Raw genomic sequence first — 24,188 nt, forward strand, 5'->3', positions numbered from 1 at the left:
GAGGAAGCCGAGGCGCAGTACCTGTACACGCTGAGGAAAGCTTGGCCCGATCTGGCCGTAAAAATTGAGCAAACATTGGAAACGGAGGCACGGCCACAGAAGAAAGTATGGCGCCCCAAACAGACAAAAGCCGATGCGGAGGCATCGGCTGGCACAAACATGGTGTTCATACTGCCGTCAGAGTTTCGTACTCCAGGGACCGAAGAGGTGCCAGTAGCACAATTTGACTGCGGTCCGCGGCCAGTTATCTTTGAGAAGCCACAAGAGAGGAGCTACAGGCATTTGAAAGCCCTGTACCTATGAGGTTATATCAATGGGCAGCCTATCGGCAAGATGTTGGTCGATACAGGAGCGGCAGTCAATATAATGCCGTACTCCATGTTACGACGTTTGGGACGTTCCAACGAAGATCTGATCAAGACCAACGTCACACTAAGCGATTTCAACGGCCAAGCATCAGAAGCACAAGGCGTTCTGAACGTGGAGCTAACTGTGGGACGGAAAACCATCCCTACGTCGTTCTTCATCGTCGACAGCAAGAGCACTTACGCTGTCCTGCTAGGGAGAGATTGGATCCACGCCAACTGCTGCGTACCATCCACAATGCACCAATGCTTGATACAGTGGGATGGAGATGAAGTGGAGGTTGTTCATGCAGATGACTCGATCGAGATCTCATTAGCTGGCATGAACATTTGGGATGCAGACGACCAAGAGCCGCTCTCTGGAATCAGTTTGGACGGCTGTGAGCGCATCGAAGCTTCAAAAAACGGGGTGAGGCTGGTCTTATCCACCAGCCTGATAGAGTAACAAGATCCAAGTCATTGGACGTACGTGGCAAGGCCGATCCCTGCGATCGGCCCCAAAAAATAAAAAGCAAGGATCTCACCTCAAGCATGTCACGTAGTCATGGAGCCCAGATAAGGTGTAAACCTTCATGGTGCGACGCAGTTGCAAAGGAGGCCGATTCCAACAATCGGCCAAAATTATCCTCTCCATGCATTTTGCCTGTATACAACATCGATCTAGCAGGCGACGGAAAGTTGGGATATGGGTTTACATCGGCTGATGAGCTAGAAGAGATTGACATTGGTCCTGGGGATAAGCCACGACCAACATTTATCAGCAAAAAGTTAGAACCGCATCTGAGGGGCCCGATGATAGCTTTGTTGAAGGAGTACCCAGATTGCTTTGCCTGGGATTACACAGAGATGCCCGGGTTAGATCGGAGCATCATCGAGCATCGGCTCCCTCTGAAGAAAGGATTTCGGCCGTTCCAGCAGAGAGCATGACAGATGAAGGCCGAAATTTTAGAAGAAGTCAAGAAAGAGATCGAGAAAATGTTGAAAGCGGGGTTCATCAGGCCATGCAGGTATGCTGAGTGGATTTCTAACGTCGTACCTGTGGAGAAAAAGGATGGCCGATGGCGCGTCGCCATAGATTTTCGAAATCTCAATAGTGCCACTCCAAAGGATGAGTATCCAATGCCAGTAGCAGAAACGTTGATCAATGCGGCTGCTGGTCATAAGATCTTAAGTTTCATGGATGGCAATGCCGGTTACAACCAGATTTTCATGGCTCCAGAAGATATACACAAGACTGCATTCAGAGTGCCAGGATCAGTGGGCTTGTTTGAATATGTAGTCATGACGTTTGGCCTGAAAAATGCCGGTGCAACATACCAAAGAGCCATGAATTACATCTTTCATGATCTAATCGGCAAATTGGTGGAGATTTACATCGATGACGTGGTAGTTAAGTCTGTCTCAGTGGAAGGGCACTTGGAGGATCTTCGACACGTCTTAGACCGAACTAGGAAATTCGGATTAAGGATGAATCCAAAGAAGTGTGCCTTTGGTGTCTCGGCCGGTCAATTCTTGGGTTTCTTGGTTCATGAACGCGGAATTGAGATCGGCCTGAAAAGTCAGGAGGCAGTGCGAACAATGAAGCCGCCTACCACAAAGAAAGAACTCCAGCGCCTCATCGGCAAGATCAACTTTGTCAGAAGGTTCATCTCCAACCTGTCGGGACGAATTGAGCCGTTCATGGGGCTGGTAAAGATTAAATCTGATGACGAGTTTCACTGGGGGGCAGAACAACAGCAAGCGTTTGACGAGATCAAGGAGTATCTGACGAAGCCACCTGTGTTAGTGCCACCCCAGCAAGACAGGCCATTCTACATTTACTTGTCGATAGGCCGACACTTCCATTGCTTCAGTGGTGGTGCAAGTTTATGATGGCCTAGAAAAAGTCGTTTTCTATCTCAGCAGAAGGATGTTGGATGCAGAAACAAGGTACCCCGAAATCGAGAAGTTGTGCCTTTGCTTATTTTTTACCTGCACCAAACTTCACCACATCCTGTGGACTGCGGAGATTGTCGTCATCTGCAAATCTGATGTCATCAAGCATATGTTGTCGGTTTCTGTGTTGAAAGGCCGACTTGGTAAATGGATGTTTGCCCTATCGGAATTTGATATCCGATATCAGCCTGCAAAAGCAGTCAAGGGACAAGCGTTGGCCGATCTTATTGCTGAACGAATCAACACTGATATAGCTGCACTGTCTGTACGTGCATGGGCTATGTTTTTCGATGGATCGGTTTGTGATGGCGGTTGCGGCATTGGCATTTTAATCGTGTCGCCCCGGGGGGCAACATATTCCTTCTCCATCAGGTTACATACCCCTTGCACCAACAATGTTGCCGAGTATGAAGCCATACGCAAGGGAATGGAGTTGCTATTAGAAGCCGGAGCAGAAGCAGTGGAACTTTTTGGAGACTCTAAATTGGTGATTTCCCAGCTCACGGAGGAATACAAGTGTGAGAGCGAGTCGCTCTTCCCGTTATGGATGCAATGCCGTGAGCTGATGGCGCAATTTAAGTATATAAACTTCAATTGGATTCCAAGGTTGCAGAATGTCGAGGCCAATGATCTAGCACAAATGGCTTCAGGCTACAAGGACGTAGCAGATGGGGCCGACGTCCAGATACAGGCCTTAGAGCCGGATGATTGGAGAGCCGATATCTTCAATTACTTGAAGGATTCGGCTCGGGGGGCACCTAAACGGATAAGATATAAGGCCATGAAGTACGTCCTTATTGGAGATGACATGTTCTATAGGACTTTGGAGGGCTTACTTCTCAAATGTTTGGGACCAGCCGAGTCGAATCGGCTCTTACATGAGGTACATGAAGGTGCTTGTGGAACTCACCAATCGGCTCATAAGATGAAATGACTGATTAGGCGATCAGGGTTTTATTGGCCCACCATGCTTGAGGACTGTTTTAATTATTATAAGGGGTGTCAAGCATGTCAGAAGTTTGGAAGCATTCAGATGGTACCTGATACGTCTCCAACGTATCGATAATTTCTTATGTTTCATGCTACTTTATTGATGATACCTACATGTTTTATGCACATTATATGTCGTATTTACGCATTTTCTGGAACTAACCTATTAACAAGATGCCGAAGAGCCAGTTGCTGTTTTCTGCTGTTTTTGGTTTCAGAAATCCTAGTAAGGAAATATTCTCGGAATTGCACAAAATCAACGCCCAGGGTCCTATTTTTGCACGAAGCTTCCAGAAGACCGAAGGAGAGTCGAAGTGGGGCCACGAGGTGGCCAGACGACAGGGCGGCGCGGCCCAGGCCCTAGCCGCGCGGCCCTGTCCTCTGGGCCCCTCGTGCCGCCTCTTGACCTGCCCTTTCGCCTACTTATAGCCTCCGTCGCGAAACCCCCAGCACCGAGAGCCACGATACGGAAAACCTTCCAGAGACGCCGCCGCCGCGAATCCCATCTCGGGGGATTCAGGAGATCGCCTCCGGCACCCTGCCGGAGAGGGGATTCATCTCCCGGAGGACTCTTCATCGCCATGATCGCCTCCGGAGTGATGAGTGAGTAGTTCACCCCTGGACTATGGGTCCATAGCAGTAGCTAGATGGTCGTCTTCTCCTAATTGTGCTTCATTGTTGGATCTTGTGAGCTGCCTAACATGATCAAGATCATCTATCCGTAATACTATATGTTGTGTTTGTCGGGATCCGATGGATAGAGAATACTATGTTATGGTGATTATCAATCTATTGTTTATGTGTTGTTTATGATCTTGCATGCTCTCCGTTATTAGTAGAGGCTCTGGCCAAGTTTTTGCTCTTAACTCCAAGAGGGAGTATTTATGCTCGATAGTGGGTTCATGCCTTCATTGACACCTGGGACAGATGATGGAAAGTTCTAAGGTTGTGATGTGCTTGTTGCCACTAGGGATAAAACATTGATTCTATGTCTAAGGATGTAGTTGTCGATTACATTACGCACCATACTTAATGCAATTGTCTGTTGCTTTGCAACTTAATACCGAATGGGGTTCGGATGATAACTCTGAAGGTGGACTTTTTAGGCATAGATGCGGTTGGATGGCGGTCTATGTACTTTGTCGTAATGCCCAATTAAATCTCACTATATTTATCATATCATGTATATGCATTGTTATGCCCTTCTCTATTTGTCAATTGCCCGACTGTAATTTGTTCACCCAACATGCTTTTATCTTATGGGAGAGACACCTCTAGTGAACTGTGGACCCCGGTCCTATTCTTTACATCGCATACAATCTATCGCAATACTTGTTTTACTTGTTTTCTTGCAAACAATCATCTTCCACACAATACGGTTAATCCTTTGTTACGAGCAAGCCGGTGAGATTGACAACCTCACTCGTTTCGTTGGGGCAAAGTACTTGGGTTGTGTTGTGCGGGTTCCACGTTGGCGCCGGAATCCTCGTTGTTGCGCCGCATCACATTTCGCCACCATCAACCTTCAACGTGCTTCTTGACTCCTACTGGTCCGATTAAACCTTGGTTTCTTGCGAGGGAAACTTGCCACTTGTGCGCATCATACCTTCCTCTTGGGGTTCCCAACGGACGTGTACATCTACGCGCATCAAGCAAATTTCTGGCGCCGTTGCCGGGGAGATCAAGACACGCTGCAAGGGGAGTCTCCACTTCTCAATCTCTTTACTTTGTTTTTGTCTTGCTTTATTTTATTTACTACTTTGTTTGCTGCACCTAAACAAAACACAAAAAAATTAGCTGCTAGTTTTACTTTATTTACTGTCTTGCTCTCTATATCAAAAACACAAAAAAAAAATTAGTTACTTGTCTTTATTTTATTTGCCTAGTTTACTTTTTGCTTATTTCATCATGCTTAATCCTAAGTACACTCTAAAAGACATACCGGTAGGCCGAGGGTCTATAATTGGAAGAGATAATATAGAAGAATTTTTCACTCATGTTAGCACAGCTGAAGATTTTGAAGATAGACACTTGGTAGAACTTGCTCCTACTTATGAAATTGCTGTTGCTTCTTTAGTACACATGCTGGAAACTAAATTTGTTAATCTCAATCCTATAATCCAACACATGTTTCTCACACTTGGTGATATGGAGGAAGGAGAGAAGAAAGACTTTGTTTTAGAAACCCTTCTTAAAGAATTTGGTGGTGTAGCAAGAGAGGCTAGAAAAGTCTTTGCTAAATATAAAATGCTTGGTTCTTACACCAATTTTGTTAGTCTCCTTGAAAAGATGGACATGGAGAGAGTAAAGTACACTAATGATATTAATGATGGTGGGGAGTTTAAGACAACAATACCTTGTAAACTCCTAGGAATGCATGAAGCTCTAGAAAATAACTATGCTTGGCTTGTTCCTGAAAATTTGTTTGATGAAAATAGTAAGCCTAGGAGCAATGAGAGAGGAGTTACTTATATAGACCAGATACAATGCATTGTTGAGAAAACTCCCAACTCTCAAGGTAATAATGTTAATGCTTCTTCGTTTGAAAATACTTGATTTGCACTTTCTGCGCCTAGCTGAAAGGCGTTAAAGAAAAGCGCTTATGGGAGACAACCCATGTTTTTACTACAGTACTTTGTTTTATATTTGAGTCTTGGAAGTTGTTTACTACTGTAGCAACCTCTCCTTATCATGTTTTTGTGCCAAGTAAAGTTTCTATGTCAAAGTTGATGTTATATTTGGGATCGCTGCGCAGAAACAGCATTGCTGTCTCGTCACGAATCTAGGCACAAGTCTCTGTAGAAAATTCGAAAAAATCTGCCAATTTACGAGCGTGATCCTCAGATATGTATGCAACTTTCATTAGTTTTGAGTTTTTCCATTTGAGCAAGTCTGGTGCCATTTTAAAATTCGTCTTTACGAACTGTTCTGTTTTTGACAGATTCTGCCTTTTATTTCGCATTGCCATATTTGCTATATTGGATGAATTTCTTTGATCCATTAATGTCCAGTAGCTTTGTGCAATGTCCAGAAGTGTAAAGAATGTTTGTGTCACCTCTGAATGTGTGAATTATTAATTATGCACTAACCCTCTAATGAGTTTGCTTGAAGTTTGGTGTGAATGAAGTTTTCAAGGGTCAAGAGAGGAGTATGATATACTATGATCAAGAGGAGTGAAAGCTCTAAGCTTGGGGATGCCCCCGTGGTTCATCCCTGCATATTTTAAGAAGACTCAAGCGTCTAAGCTTGGGGATGCCCAAGGCATCCCCTTCTTCATCGACAACATCATCGAGTTCCTCCCCTGAAACTATATTTTTATTCAATCACATCTTGTGTTCTTTACTTGGAGCGTCGGTTTGTTTTTGTTTTTGTTTTTGTTTGAATAAAATGGATCCTAGCATTCACTTTGTGGGAGAGAGACACGCTCTGCTGTTGCATATGGACAAATATGTCCTTAGGCTTTACTCATAATGTTCAAGGCGAAGTTTCTTCTTCGTTAAATTGTTATATGGTTGGAATTGGAAAATGCTACATGTAGTAATTCTAAAATGTCTTGGATAATGTGATACTTGGCAATTGTTGTGCTCATGTTTAAGCTCTTGCATCATATGCTTTGCACCCATTAATGAAGAAATACATAGAGCTTGCTAAAATTTGATTTGCATATTTGGTCTCTCTAAGGTCTAGATAATATCTAGTATTGAGTTTTTGAACAACAAGGAAGACGGTGTAGAGTCTTATAATGTTTACAATATGTCTTTTATGTGAGTTTTGCTGCACCAGTTCATCCTTGAGTTTGCTTCAAATAACCTTGCTAGCCTAAACCTTGTATCGAGAGGGAATACTTCTCATGCATCCAAAATCCTTGAGCCAACCACTATGCCATTTGTGTCCACCATACCTACCTACTACATGGTATTTCTACGCCATTCCAAAGTAAATTGCTTGAGTGCTACCTTTAAAATTCCATCATTCACCTTTGCAATATATAGCTCATGGGACAAAATAGCCTTAAAAACTATCGTAGTATTGAATATGAACTTATGCACTTTATCTTTTATTAAGTTGCTTGTTGTGCGATAACCATGCTTCTGGGGAACGCCATCAACTATTCTTTGTTGAATATCATGTGAGTTTTGCTATGCATGTCCGTCTTGTCTGAAGGATCTATCACCTTAATGATTGGAGCATGCAAATTGTTAGAGAAGAACATTGGGCCGCTAACTAAAGCCATGAATCATGGTTGAAGTTTCAGTTTTGGACATATATCCTCAATCTCATATGAGAATAATAATTATTGCTACATGCTTATGCATTTAAGAGGAGTCCATTATCTGTTGTCCATGTTGTCCCGGTATGGATGTCTAAGTTGAGAATAATCAAAAGCGAGAAATCCAAAATGCGAGCTTTCTCCTTAGACCTTTGTACAGAGCGGCATGGAGGTACCCCTTTGTGACACTTGGTTGAAACATGGCATTGCAAAGATCCGGTAGTCCAAGCTAAGTAGGACAAGGTGCGAGCACTATTAGTATACTATGCATGAGGCTTGCAACTTGTAAGATATAATTTACATAACTCATATGCTTTATTACTACCGTTGACAAAATTGTTTCATGTTTTCAAAATAAAAGCTCTAGCACAAATACAGCAATCGATGCTTTCCTCTTTGAAGGACCATTCTTTTACTTTTATTGTTGAGTCAGTTTACCTATCTCCCTCCACCTTAAGAAGCAAACACTTGTGTGAACCGTGCATTGATTCCTACATACTTGCATATTGCACTTGTTATATTACTTTATGTTGACAATATCCATGAGATATACATGTTATAAGTTGAAAGCAACCGCTGAAACTTAATCTTCCTTTGTGTTGCTTCAATACCTTTACTTTGATTTATTGCTTTATGAGTTAACTCTTATGCAAGACTTATCTATGCTTGTCTTGAACTACTATTCATGAAAAGTCTTTGCTTTATGATTCACTTGTTTACTCATGTCATTACCATTGTTTTTGATCGCTGCATTCATTACATATGTTTACAAATAGTATGATCAAGATTATGATGGCATGTCACTTCAGAAATTATCTTTGTTATCGTTTTACTCGCTCGGGACGAGCAGTAACTAAGCTTGGGGATGCTGATACGTCTCCAACGTATCGATAATTTCTTATGTTCCATGCTACTTTATTGATGATACCTACATGTTTTATGCACATTATATGTCGTATTTACGCATTTTCCGGAACTAACCTATTAACAAGATGCCGAAGAGCCGGTTGTTGTTTTCTCGCTGTTTTTGGTTTCGGAAATCCTAGTAAGGAAATATTCTCGGAATTGGACGAAATCAACGCCCGGGGTCCTATTTTTGCACGAAGCTTCCGGAAGACCGAAGGAGAGTCGAAGTGGGGCCACGAGGTGGCCGGACGACAGGCGGCGCGGCCCGGGCCCTGGCCGCGCGGCCCTGTCCCCTGGGCCCCTCGTGCCGCCTCTTGACCTGCCCTTTCACCTACTTATAGCCTCCGTCGCGAAACCCCCAGTACCGAGAGCCACGATACGGAAAACCTTCCAGAGACGCCGCCGCCGCGAATCCCATCTCGGGGGATTCAGGAGATCGCCTCCGGCACCCTGCCGGAGAGGGGATTCATCTCCCGGAGGACTCTTCATCGCCATGATCGCCTCCGGAGTGATGAGTGAGTAGTTCATCCCTGGACTATGGGTCCATAGCAGTAGCTAGATGGTCGTCTTCTCCTAATTGTGCTTCATTGTTGGATCTTGTGAGCTGCCTAACATGATCAAGATCATCTATCCGTAATACTATATGTTGTGTTTGTCGGGATCCGATGGATAGAGAATACTATGTTATGGTGATTATCAATCTATTGTTTATGTGTTGTTTATGATCTTGCATGCTCTCCGTTATTAGTAGAGGCTCGGCCAAGTTTTTGCTCTTAACTCCAAGAGGGAGTATTTATGCTCGATAGTGGGTTCATGCCTTCATTGACACCGGGACGGTGACATAAAGTTCTAAGGTTGTGATGTGTTGTTGCCACTAGGGATAAAACATTGATTCTATGTCTAAGGATGTAGTTGTCGATTACATTACGCACCATACTTAATGCAATTGTCCGTTGCTTTGCAACTTAATACCGAATGGGGTTCGGATGATAACCCGAAGGTGGACTTTTTAGGCATAGATGCAGTTGGATGGCTGTCTATGTACTTTGTCGTAATGCCCAATTAAATCTCACTATATTTATCATATCATGTATATGCATTGTTATGCCCTTCTCTATTTGTCAATTGCCCGACCGTAATTTGTTCACCCAACATGCTTTTATCTTATGGGAGAGACACCTCTAGTGAACTGTGGACCCCGGTCCTATTCTTTACATCGCATACAATCTACTCGCAATACTTGTTTTACTGTTTTCTTGCAAACAATCATCTTCCACACAATACGGTTAATCCTTTGTTACAGCAAGCCGGTGAGATTGACAACCTCACCTGTTTCGTTGGGGCAAAGTACTTGGGTTGTGTTGTGCAGGTTCCACGTTGGCGCCGGAATCCCTGTTGTTGCGCCGCATCACATTTCGCCACCATCAACCTTCAACGTGCTTCTTGACTCCTACTGGTCCGATTAAACCTTGGTTTCTTACTGAGGGAAACTTGCCACTGTGCGCATCATACCTTCCTCTTGGGGTTCCCAACGGACGTGTACATCTACGCGCATCAGTACCTGCATCAGCAATGAATCCCATCATCAAGCCGTGGCCGTTCCGAGGGTGGGGCATGGATATGATCGGCAAGATACATCCTCCTTCGAGCAAAGGCCATGTGTGGGTCCTGGCCATTACAGATTACTTCACTAAATGGGTGGAGGCCGTCCCTATGAAAGCAGTGGCATCATCGGATGTTATCGATTTCGTGAAGGAACATGTCATTCACAGATTTGGGATGCCCCAGACTATCACGACCGATGGAGGTTCGGTCTTCGTTTCTAAGGAATTTAGAAAGTTCTGCGAGGATATGGGAATCAAGCTGATCCGATCGTCTCCATATTATGCTCAAGCAAATGGACAAGCTGAAGCATCCAACAAGAGTCTGATCAAGCTGATTAAGAGGAAAATCGACGAGTACCCTAGACGCTGGCACGAGGTATTGTCAGAAGCTTTGTGGGCTTACCGTATGTCATGTCATGGAGCGATCAAAACCTCGCCATATCATCTGGTCTATGGACAGGAAGCTGTGCTACCCTGGGAAATCACGGCTGGCTCAAGACGGGTTGCGTTTCAGAATGACTTAACCACTGAAGAATATGCAGCCCTGATGAGTGACAGCATTGAGGATGTAACGGAACTCAGACTATGGTCACTTGAGAAAATCAAGGAGAATATGTAGGATAACGTAGCATAGAAAACAAAAAATTTCCTACCGCGAACACGCAATCCAAGCCAAGATGCAATCTAGAAGACGGTAGCAACGAGGGGATTATCGAGTCTCACCCTTGAAGAGATTCCAAAGCCTACAAGATGAGGCTCTTGTTGCTGCGGTAGACGATCACTTGCCGCTTGCAAAAGCGCGTAGAAGATCTTGATCACGGCGCCACGAACGGGCAGCACCTCCGTACTCGGTCACACGTTCGGTTGTTGATGAAGACGACGTCCACCTCCCCGTTCCAGCGGGCAGCGGAAGTAGTAGCTCCTCTTGAATCCGGCAGCACGACGGCGTGGTGTCGGTGGTGGTGGAGAAATCCGGCGGAGCTTCGCTAAGCGTGCGGGATGTGGTGGAGGAGCGGGGTGGCTAGGGTTTGGGGAGAGGGGGCGCCGGCCACTAAGGGGTGCGGCCACCTTGGTGGTTCTTGGGTGGCCGGCCCCCTCCCCTTGACCCCTCATTATATAGGTGGAACCCCAAGTGTTGGTCTCCAAGTCTTCGAATAAGACCCGAACCAAAAACCTTCCATATGGTGGGGAAACCTTCCCAAGCTAGGACTCCCACTAGAGGTGGGAGTTCCACCTTCCATATGGGGGGGTGGCCGGCCCCCTAAGGGGGAGTCCACTTGGGACTCCACCCCCACTAGGGTTGGCCGGCCATGGAGGTGGAGTCCCATGTGGCACTACTAGGAAAAGGCCTAGCCGTAAGATGGGTGTTAGTGGCGCACCAGGAGGGCAGTGCGCCACTACTACTTAGCAGTGGCGCACCGGAAAGTGGTGGGCCACTATTAAAAATGTAGTAGTGGCGCACCTCTCTGCGGTGCGCCACCACTAAGTTTGACCATGGGTTTGACCCAGCCTTATACATAGCAATGGCGCACCGTGCGGAGGTGCGCCACAACTATTTTTTGTAGCGATAGCGCACCTCTACATGGTGCGCCATTACTATGTAAAGGGGAGGATGGACATGTTTGGGCATCACTTAGTAGTGGCGCACCATGCTTGGTGCGCCACTGCTAAGTGGTGCCCAAACATTTCCACCCCCCCCCCCCTGGATCGCCTTTTCGAGTTTGGAAAAAAATAAAAGAAATAGATAGAAAATTCAAAAAATTAAATGCTTTGAAATGCCCATGTAATATGTCATCTAGGTTTAGTGAAAATTGAAAAAAATGAATTTTGATATATTATGCAAAATGGCGTCATCTTTCGGTAAAACGGGTTTTCTGGTTGCATACGACCTCCGATGAAAAACTTTTTTATATCAAAATCGATCTACGCGAAATTTCCTATTCGAATTCAACGGCCTATGGCCGTTTGGACAAAAAATGGATTCGTCAAATTCAAAACAGAAACAGGACTTTTTTCAGGTTTTAGATTTTGGGCAAAAAATAGAAAAAAAATAGCGGTGGCGCACCCTTGCCTTGGTGCGCCACTTCTAAGCTTCCCGCCCACGAATTTCAAAATGGGAGGAGCCGGCCACTTAACCCCCTCCTCCCTCCTCCTCCACATATTCTCCTGCTTTCATTCTCCTCTCCTCCTCCTCCTCTCCTCTCCTCCTTTCACTCCGGCGACCTCCTCCTCTCCTCTCCTCCTTTCACTCCGGCGACCTCCTCCTCTCCTCTCCTCCTTTCACTCCGGCGACCTCCTCCACTATGTCGAGCTCCGGTGACCTTACTTTCCGGCGAGCTCCTCCACTATGGTGACCTCCGGTGACCTTACTCTCCGACGACCCTCCGGCGACCCTCTAGCCTCCATTACCTCTGGCCTTCGTCCTCTTGTTCATCATCTCCTACATCTCCTCACCTCTCTTCACCTCTCCTACGTCCCTCATCCATCATCACCGGCGGCTAGGCTAAGAAAAATGAGAATGAACATTGCACAAATAATTCTAGCAACAAGAACGAGAAAAAATAACGAGCCAAAAAAAATCGAAACAAAATGTGCCAGATCCAGATCCAGATCCCGATCCAGATCCAGATCTAGAAATTTCAAATTTTAGTAGTGGCGCACCTTTTTTCTATCCAGTGGCGCACCTCAGATGTTTAGGAGTGGCGCACCATGAAGCTAGTAGTGGCGCACTACACGGTGCGCCACTTGCTAAGCCAAATAGCAATGGCGCACCACTAGTGCGCCACTACTAAAAGTTAGCAGTGGCGTGATAGCAGTGGCGCACCACTAGTGCACCACTGATGGGTAAAAGTGGTGCGCCACTGATTGCCCTTTTCCTAGTAGTGTGGACTCCACCTTCCTTGGTGGTTTCTTCCGGAATTTTCTAGAACCTTATAGAACCTTCCATAGAACCTTCCGAATCATTTTAATTCACATAAAATGACATCATATATATGAATCTTATTCTCCGGACCATTCCGGAACTCCTCGTGATGTCCGGGATCTTATCCGGGACTCCGAACAAATATTCGAACTCCATTCCATATTCAAGTTCTACCATTTCAACATCCAACTTTAAGTGTGTCACCCTACGGTTCGCGAACTATGCGGACATGGTTGAGTACTCACTCCGACCAATAACCAATAGTGGGATCTGGAGATCCATAATGGCTCCCACATATTCAACGATGACTTTAGTGATCGAATGAACCATTCACATACGATACCAATTCCCTTTGTCACGCGATATTTTACTTGTCCGAGGTTTGATCATCGGTATCACACTATACCTTGTTCAACCTCGTCTCCCGACAAGTACTCTTTACTCGTACCGTGGTATGTGGTCTCTTATGAACTTATTCACATGCTTGCAAGACATTAGACGACATTCCACCGAGAGGGCCCGGAGTATATCTATCCGTCATCGGGATGGACAAATCCCATCGTTGATCCATATGCCTCAACTCATACTTTCCGGATACTTAATCCCACCTTTATAACCACCCATTTACGCATGGCGTTTGATGTAATCAAAGTACCTTTCCGGTATAAGTGATTTACATGATCTCATGGTCATAAGGACTAGGTAACTATGTAACGAAAGCTTATAGCAAATAACTTAATGACGTGATCTTATGCTACGCTTAATTGGGTGTGTCCATTACATCATTCATATAATGATATAATCTTGTTATTAATAACATCCAATGTTCATGATTATGAAACTAATCATCTATTAATCAACAAGCTAGTTAAGAGGCTTACTAGGGACTCTTTGTTGTTTACATATCACACATGTATCAATGTTTTGGTTAATACAATTATAGCATGGTATATTGATGGCGTGTAACTCACACGTTCGTTGGGAACCCCAAGAGGAAGGTATGATGCGCACAGTAGCAAGTTTTCCCTCAGAAAGAAACCAAGGTTTAATCGAACCAGTAGGAGCCAAGAAGCACGTTGAAGGTTGATGGTGGCGAAATGTGATGCGGCGCAACAACAGGGATTCCGGCGCCAACGCGGAACCTGCACAACACAACCCAAGTACTTTGTCCCAACGAAACAGTGAGGTTGTCAATCTCACCGGCTTGCTGTAACAAAGGATTAAGCGTATCGAGTGGAAGATGATTGTTTGCAAGAAAATAGTAAAACACAATTGCGATAGATTGTATGCTATGTAAAGAATAGGACCGGGGTCCACAGTTCACTAGAGGTGTCTCTCCCATAAGATAAAAGCATGTTGGGTGAACAAATTACAGTCGGGCAATTGACAAATAGAGAAAGGCATAACAATGCATATACATGATATGATAAATATAGTGAGATTTAATTGGGCATTACGACAAAGTACATAGACCGCCATCCAACTGCATCTATGCCTAAAAAGTCCACCTTCGAGTTATCATCCGAACCCCATTCGGTATTAAGTTGCTAAGCAACGGACAATTGCATTAAGTATGGTGCGTAATGTAATCAACAACTACATCCTTAGACATAGCATCAATGTTTTATCCCTAGTAGCAACAAGCACATCCACAACCTTAGAACTTTCATCGTCATCGTCCCGGATTTAATGGAGGCATGAACCCACTATCGAGCATAAATACTCCCTCTTGGAGTTAAGAGTAAAAACTTGGCCGGAGCCTCTACTAATAACGGAGAGCATGCAAGATCATAAACAACACATAAACAATAGATTGATAATCACCATAATCATAGTACTCTCTATCCATCGGATCCCGACAAACATAACATATAGTATTACATATAGATGATCTTGATCATGTTAGGCAGCTCACAAGATCCAACAATGAAGCACAACAAGGAGAAGACGACCATCTAGCTACTGCTATGGACCCATGGTCCGAGGGTGAACTACTCACTCATCACTCCGGAGGCGACCATGGCGGTGTAGAGTCCTCCGGGAGATGAATCCCTCTCCCGGCAGGGTGCCGGAGACGATCTCCCGAATCCCCGAGATGGGATTCGCGGCGGCGGCGTCTCCGGAAGGTTTTCCGTATCGTGGCTCTCGGTGCCGGGGGTTTCGCGACGGAGGCTTTAAGTAGGCGGAGGGTCAACGCGGGGGCCACACGAGGGGCCCGGGGGCTAGGTCGGCGCGGCCGGGGCACGGGCCGCGCCGCCCTACCCTCCGGCCGCCTCGTGGCCCCACTTCGTTATCTCTTCGGTCTTCCGGAAGCTTCGTGCAAAAATAGGACCACAGGCGAAAGTTTCGTCCAATTCCGAGAATATTTCTTACTAGGATTTCGAAACCAAAAACAGCTAGAAACGACAAGCGGCTCTTCGGCATCTTGTTAATAGGTTAATTCCGGAAAATGCATAAATATGACATATAATGTGCATAAAACATGTAGGTATCATCAATAAAGTAGCATGGAACATAAGAAATTATCGATACGTTGGAGACGTATCGGCATCCCCAAGCTTAGTTCCGCTCGTCCCGAGCAGGTAAAACGATAACAAAGATAATTTCTGAAGTGACATGCCATCATAATCTTGATCATACTATTTGTAAACATATGTAATGAATGCAGCGATCAAAGCAAAGGTAATGACATGAGTAAACAAGTGAATCATATAGCAAAGACTTTTCATGAATAGTACTTTCAAGACAAGCATCAATAAGTCTTGCATAAGAGTTAACTCATAAAGCAATAAATCAAAGTAAAAGTGTTGAAGCAACACAAAGGAAGATTAAGTTTCAGCGGTTGCTTTCAACTTATAACATGTATATCTCATGGATATTGTCAACATAAAGTAGTATAACAAGTGCAATATGCAAGTATGTAGGAATCAATGCACAGTTCACACAAGTGTTTGCTTCTTAAGGTGGAAGGAGATAGGTAAACCGACTCAACAATAAAAGTAAAAGAATGGTCCTTCAAAGAGGAAAGCATCGATTGCTGTATTTGTGCTAGAGCTTTTATTTTGAAAACATGAAACAATTTTGTCAACGGTAGTAATAAAGCATATGAGTTATGTAAATTATATCTTACAAGTTGCAAGCCTCATGCATAGTATACTAATAGTGCCCGCACCTCGTCCTACTTAGCTTGGACTACCGGATCTTTGCATGCCATGTTTCAACCAAGTGTCACAAAGGGGTACCTCCATGCCGCTCGTACAAAGGTCTAAGGAGAAAGCTCGCATTTTGGATTTCTCGCTTTTGATTATTCTCAACTTAGACATCCATACCGGGACAACATGGACAACAGATAATGGACTCCTCTTAAATGCTTAAGCATGTAGCAACAATTATTATTCTCATATGAGATTGAGGATATATGTCAAAAACTGAAACTTCAACCATGATTCATGGCTTTAGTTAGCGGCCCAATGTTCTTCTCTAACAATTTTGCATGCTCCAACCACTAAAATGATAGATCCTTCAGACAAGACGGACATGCATAGCAACTCACATGATATACAACAATAGTTGATGGCGTTCCCCAGAAGCATGGTTATCGCACAACAAGCAACTTAATAAAAGATAAAGTGCATAAGTACATATTCGATACTACGATAGTTTTTAAGGCTATTTTGTCCCATGAGCTATATATTGCAAAGGTGAATGATGGAATTTTAAAGGTAGCACTCAAGCAATTTACTTTGGAATGGCGGAGAAATACCATGTAGTAGGTAGGTATGGTGGACACAAATGGCATAGTAGTTGGCTCAAGGATTTTGGATGCATGAGAAGTATTCCCTCTCGATACAAGGTTTAGGCTAGCAAGGTTATTTGAAGCAAACTCAAGGATGAACCGGTGCAGCAAAACTCACATAAAAGACATATTGTAAACATTATAAGACCCTACACCGTCTTCCTTGTTGTTCAAAACTCAATACTAGATATTATCTAGACCTTAGAGAAACCAAATATGCAAATCAAATTTTAGCAAGCTCTATGTATTTCTTCATTAATGGGTGCAAAGCATATGATGCAAGAGCTTAAACATGAGCACAACAATTGTCAAGTATCACATTATCCAAGACATTTTAGAATTACTACATGTAGCATTTTCCAATTCCAACCATATAACAATTTAACGAAGAAGAAACTTCGCCTTGAACATTATGAGTAAAGCCTAAGGACACATGTGTCCATATGCAACAGCGGAGCGTGTCTCTCTCCCACAAAGTGAATGCTAGGATCCATTTTATTCAAACAAAAACAAAAAACAAAAATAAACCGACGCTCCAAGCAAAGAACACAAGATGTGACTGAATAAAAATATAGTTTCAGGGGAGGAACCTGATGATGTTGTCGATGAAGAAGGGGATGCCTTGGGCATCCCCAAGCTTAGACGCTTGAGTCTTCTTAAAATATGCAGGGGTGAACCACGGGGCATCCCCAAGCTTAGAGCTTTCACTCCTCTTGATCATAGTATATCATTCTCCTCTCTTGACCCTTGAAAACTTCCTTCACACCAAACTTCAAGCAAACTCATTAGAGGGTTAGTGCACAATTAATAATTCACACATTCAGAGGTGACACAATCATTATTTTCACTTCTGGACATTGCATAATGCTACTTGGACATTAATGGATCAAAGAAATAAATCCAACATAGCAAAAGAGGCAATGCGAAATAAAAGGCAGAATCTGTCAAAAACAGAACAGTCCGTAAAGATGAATTTAAAGATGGCACCAGACTTGCTCAAATGGAAAAACTCAAAACTAATGAAAGTTGCGTACATATCTGAGGATCACGCTCGTAAATTGGCAGATTTTTTTGAATTTTCTACAGAGAACTGTGCCCAGATTCGTGACAGACAGCAATGCTGTTTCTGCGCAGCAATCCCAAATATAACATCAACTTTGACATAGAAACTTTACTTGGCACAAAAACATGATAAGGAGAGGTTGCTACAGTAGTAAACAACTTCCAAGACTCAACAAAACAAAAAATTGCTGTAGGTAAAAACATGGGTTGTCTCCCATAAGCGCTTTTCTTTAACGCCTTTCAGCTAGGCGCAGAAAGTGCAAATCAAGTAACATCGAGAGATGAAGCATCAACATTATTACCAGGGGTGTTGGGAGTTTTCTCAACTAAGCATAGTATGTTTGATATATAAGTTTTAGCGTCTCCCTTTTCATTAGTCTTGGGCTTGCTACTCTCATCGAACAAATTTTCAGGAACAAGCCAAGCATAGTTATTTTCTAATGCATCATTCATAGCTAGGAGTTTACATGGTATTGGTGCTTTGATTTCCCCACCATCATTAATATTATTAGTGTACCTTATTCTATCCATGTCCATTTTTTCAAGGAGACCAATAAAATTGGTATGAGAACCTAGCATATTAAATTTAGCAAAAACCTTTCTAGCCTCTCTTGCTAGACCACCAAATTCTCTAAGAAGAGTTTCTAGAACAAAATCTTTCTTTTCCCTTCTTCCATATCACCAAGTGTAAGAAACATGTGTTGGATTATAGGATTGAGATTAACAAATTTAGTTTCCAACATGCTAACTAAAGCAACAGCAGCAATTTCATAGGTAGGAGCAAGTTCTACCAAGTGTCTATCTTCAAAATCTTCGATAATACTAACATGATTGAAAAATTCTTCTATATTATTTCTCCCAACTATGGACCCACGTCCTACGGTATGTCTTTTGTGGTGAAATTAAAAGGAAACATGATGCAATAAGCAAAAAGTAAACAAGGCGAATAAAGTAAAGACAAGTAACTAATTTTTTTGTGTTTTTGATATAGAGAACAAGACAGTAAATAAAGTAAGCTAGCAACTAATTTTTTTGTGTTTTGTTTAAGTGCAGCAAACAAAGTAGTAAATAAAATAAAGCAAGACAAAAACAAAGTAAAGAGATTGGAAGTGGAGACTCCCCTTGCAGGCGTGTCTTGATCTCCCGGCAACGGCGCCGGAAAAGAGCTTGATGGCGTGTAACTCACACGTTCGTTGGGAACCCCAAGAGGAAGGTATGATGCGCACGGTAGCAAGTTTTCCCTCGGAAAGAAACCAAGGTTTAATCGAACCAGTAGGGAGCCAAGAAGCACGTTGAAGGTTGATGGTGGCGAAATGTGATGCGGCGCAACAACGGGGATTCCGGCGCCAACGCGGAACCACGCACAACACAACCCAAGTACTTTGTCCCAACGAAACGAGTGAGGTTGTCAATCTCACCGGCTTGCTTTGTAACAAAGGATTAAGCGTATCGAGTGGAAGATGATTGTTTGCAAGAAAATAGTAAAACACAATTGCAGTAGATTGTATGCTATGTAAAGAATAGGACCGGGGTCCACAGTTCACTAGAGGTGTCTCTCCCATAAGATAAAAGCATGTTGGGTGAACAAATTACGATCGGGCAATTGACAAATAGAGAAAGGCATAACAATGCATATACATGATATGATAAATATAGTGAGATTTAATTGGGCATTACGACAAAGTACATAGACCGCCATCCAACCGCATCTATGCCTAAAAAGTCCACCTTCAGGTTATCATCTGAACCCCATTCAGTATTAAGTTGCTAAGCAACGAGACAATTGCATTAAGTATGGTGCGTAATGTAATCAACAACTACATCCTTAGACATAGCATCAATGTTTTATCCCTAGTAGCAACAAGCACATCCACAACCTTAGAACTTTCCGTCACTCGTCCCGCATTTAATGGAGGCATGAACCCACTATCGAGCATAAATACTCCCTCTTGGAGTTAAGAGTAAAAACTTGGCCGAGCCTCTACTAATAACGGAGAGCATGCAAGATCATAAACAACACATAAACAATAGATTGATAATCACCATAATCATAGTACTCTCTATCCATCGGATCCCGACAAACACAACATATAGTATTACATATAGATGATCTTGATCATGTTAGGCAGCTCACAAGATCCAACAATGAAGCACAACAAGGAGAAGACGACCATCTAGCTACTGCTATGGACCCATGGTCCGGGGGTGAACTACTCACTCATCACTCCGGAGGCGACCATGGCGGTGTAGAGTCCTCCGGGAGATGAATCCCCTCTCCGGCAGGGTGCCGGAGACGATCTCCTCGAATCCCCGAGATGGGATTCGCGGCGGCGGCGTCTCCGGAAGGTTTTCCGTATCGTGGCTCTCGGCATCGGGGGTTTCGCGACGGAGGCTTTAAGTAGGCGGAGGGTCAACGCGGGGGGCCACACGAGGGGCCCAGGGGCTAGGTCGGCGCGGCCAGGGCCTGGGCCGCGCTGCCCTACCCTATGGCCGCCTCGTGGCCCCACTTCGTTATCTCTTCGGTCTTCTCTAAGCTTCGTGCAAAAATAGGACCCTGGGCGAAAGTTTCGTCCAATTCCGAGAATATTTCTTTACTAGGATTTCTGAAACCAAAAACAGCAGAAAACAGCAACTGGCTCTTCGGCATCTTGTTAATAGGTTAGTTCCAGAAAATACATAAATATGACATATAATGTGCATAAAACATGTAGGTATCATCAATAAAGTAGCATGGAACATAAGAAATTATCGATACGTTGGAGACGTATCATATATAAACATTTATCATAAACATAAAGATATATAATAACCACTTTTATTATTGCCTCTTGGGCATATCTCCAACAGTCTCCCACTTGCACTAGAGTCAATAATCTAGATTACATTGTAAGGTACCTAACACCCATGGCATTCCGGTGTTGGTCATGTTTTGCCCTAGGGAGAGCTTTAGTCAACGGATCGCTACATTCGGATCGGTGTGTACTTTGCAAATCTTTACTTCTCCATCTTCGATGTACTCGCGAATCGAATGATAACGCAGCTTGATATGCTTCAGCCTCTTGTGTGACCTTGGTTCATGTGCATTGGCGATGGCACCCATGTTGTCACGATAGATGACTAGTGGGTCCAATGCACTAGGAACCACACCGAGCTCTACAATGAACCTCTTCATCCATACCGCTCCGATGAAGCCTCGAAGCCGCTATGTACTCCGATTCCGTTGAAGACTTCGCCACCGTGCACTCGCTTCGAGCTTGCCCGACTCATCGCAGCACCATTCAATATAAACACGTACCCGGACCGTGACTTAGAGTCATCGGGATCGGTGTTCCAACTTGCATCGGTGTAACTTGTTACAACGAGCTCTTGGTCACCTCCATAACAAAGAAACATATCCTTAGTTCTTTTCAAGTACTTCGGATATTCTTGACCGCTGTCCAGTTGTTCCATTCCTGGATCACTTTGATATCTCGCTAGTTAAACTAACAAGCATGTGCTGTATCCGGTCTAGTACATAGCATGGCATACATGATAGAGCCTATCGCCGAGGCATAGGGGATCCGACTCATCCGTTCTCTTTCTTCTGCATAGTAGCCGGACCTTGAGTCTTACTCAAGACTTTGCTCGGTAACATAGGTAAAAATCCTTTCTTACTTTCGTCCATTCTAAACTTCTTTAGAATCTTGTCCAGGTATGTACTTTGTGATAGCCCTATTAGACGTCTTGATCTATCTCTATAAATCTTGATGCCTAATATATACGATGCTTCACCAAGGTCTTTCATTGAAAAACTATTATTCAAATAACCTTTTACATCGCTTAATAGTTCTATATCATTCCCAATCAATAATATGTCATCTACATATAATATCGAGAACGCTACGAGCTCCCACTCACTTTCTTGTAAATACGAGCCTCTCCATGACACTTGTATAAACCCGAAGTCTTTGATCACCTTATCAAAGCGTCGGTTCCAACTTCTCGATGCTTGCTTCAGTCCATAGATTGAACGCTGAAGTTTGCATACTTTGTCAGCATTTTTAGGATCGACAAAACCTTTGGGTTGTACCATATACAACTCTTCCTCAATGTCTCCATTAAGGAACGCCGTTTTGACATCCATCTGCCAAATCTCATAATCGAAGAATGCAGCTATTGCTAACAAAATCCTCACAGATTTTAGCTTCGCTACAGGTGAGAAAGTCTCATCGTAGTCAACACCTTGAATTTGTCGGAAACCCTTTGCGACAAGTCGAGCTTTATAGACAGTAATATTACCATCAGCATCTGTTTTTCTCTTGAAGATCCATTTATTCTCGACAGCCTTGCGGCTATCAGGTAAGTCTATCAAAGTCCATACTTTGTTATCATACATGGATCCCATTTCGGATTTCATGGCTTCTTGCCATTTGTTGGAATCTGGGCTCATCATCGCTTCTTCATACGTCGCGAGGTCTTCATCATTGTTGTCCACAATCATGACATTTAGACAAGGATCATACCAATCGGGAGTGGCACGTTCCCTTGTCGATCTGCGAGGTTCGATGAGCTATCTCATTTGAAGTTTCATGATCATTATCATTAGCTTCCTCTGTTGCGGTGTAGGCGGCACGGGAACATCTTCCGATACTCGCGCTACTCTGATCAACGAGCAAAGATTCTTCAATCTCATCGAGTTCTACTTTTCTTCCTGTCACTTCTTTAGTGAGAAATTCTTTCTCAAGAAAGGTTCCGTTCTTAGCAACAAAGATCTTGCCTTCGGATCTGTGATAGAAAGTGTACCCTATAGTTTCCTTAGGGTATCCTATGAAGACGCATTTCTCCGCTTTGGGTTCTAGCTTGTCCTAGGTTGTAACTTTTTTACATAGGCTTCGCAACCCCAAACTTTAAGGAACGACAGCTTAGGTTTCTTATTAAACCATAATTCATACGGTGTCGTTTCAACGGATTTTGATGGTGCTCTATTTAAAGTGAATGCGGCTGTCTATAATGCATAACTCCAAAATGATAATGGTAAATCAGTAAGAGACATCATAGAACGAACCATATCTAAGAGAGTTCGATTACGACGTTCGGACACACCGTTTCGTTGTGGTGTTCCCGGCGGTGTCAATTGTGAAAGTATTCCGCATTTCTTTAAATGCATGCCAAACTCATAACTCAGATATTCACCTCCGCGATCAGATCGTAGAAATTTAATCTTCTTGTTACGTTGATTTTCTACTTCACTTTGGAATTCCTTAAACTTCTCGAAAGTTTCGGATTTATGTTTCATTAAATAGATATACCCATATCTACTCAAATCATATGTGAAGGTTAGAACATAACGATAACCACCGCGTGATGCTACACTCATTGGTCCGCACACATCTGTATGTATGATTTCCAATAAGTCAGTAGCTCGCTCCATCATACCTGAGAATGGAGTCTTAGTCATTTTTCCCATCGAGACATGCTTCGCATCTATCAAGTGACTCAAAGTCAAGTGATTCAAGTAATCCATCGGTATGGAGTTTCTTCATGCGTTTCACTCCAATATGACCAAGACGACGAGTGCCACATATAAGTAGAATTATCATTCAATTTAATTCGCTTAGCATCAATGTTATGTATATGTGTATCACTACTATCGAGATCTAACGAAATAAGCCATTCTTTTCGTGTGCTCGACCATAAAAGATATTATTCATAAAAATAGAACAACCATTATTCTCAGACTTGAATGAATAACCGTCTTGCATTAAACAAGATCCAGATATAATGTTCATGCTCAACGTGGGTACAAAATAGCAATTATTTAGGCTTAAAACTAATCCCGAAGGTAGATGTAGAGGAAGTGTGCCGACAGCGATCACATCGACTTTGGATCCATTTCCAACGCGCATCGTCACTTCATCCTTTAGTAGTCTTCGTTTATTCTTTAGTTCCTGTTTCGAGTTACAAATATGAGCAACCGAACCGAGTATCAAATACCCGGGTACTAGTACGAGAACCGGTTGAGATAAACATCTATAACATGTATATCGAGATATATCTTCTTTCTTCTTCTTGACAAGGCCGCTCTTCATATCCGCCAAATACTTGGAGCAATTACGCTTCCGGTGTCCCTTCTCCTTGCGGTAATAGCACTCGAGCATCGGGCTTAGGGCCAGCCTTAGGTTTCACGGGAGGCGTGGCAGCTTTCTTGCCACTCTTCTTGTTCTTGCCTTTAGACTTGCCCTGTTTCTTGAAGTCTGGTGGTCTTGTTGACCATCAACACATGGTGCTCTTTCTTAATTTCAATCTCAGCAGATTTTAGCATGGCGAAGAGTTCAGGTAACTCTTTGTTCATGTTCCG

The sequence above is a fragment of the Lolium rigidum genome, chromosome 7 (genome assembly GCF_022539505.1).
Source record: "Lolium rigidum isolate FL_2022 chromosome 7, APGP_CSIRO_Lrig_0.1, whole genome shotgun sequence".
Lineage (NCBI taxonomy): Eukaryota > Viridiplantae > Streptophyta > Magnoliopsida > Poales > Poaceae > Lolium > Lolium rigidum.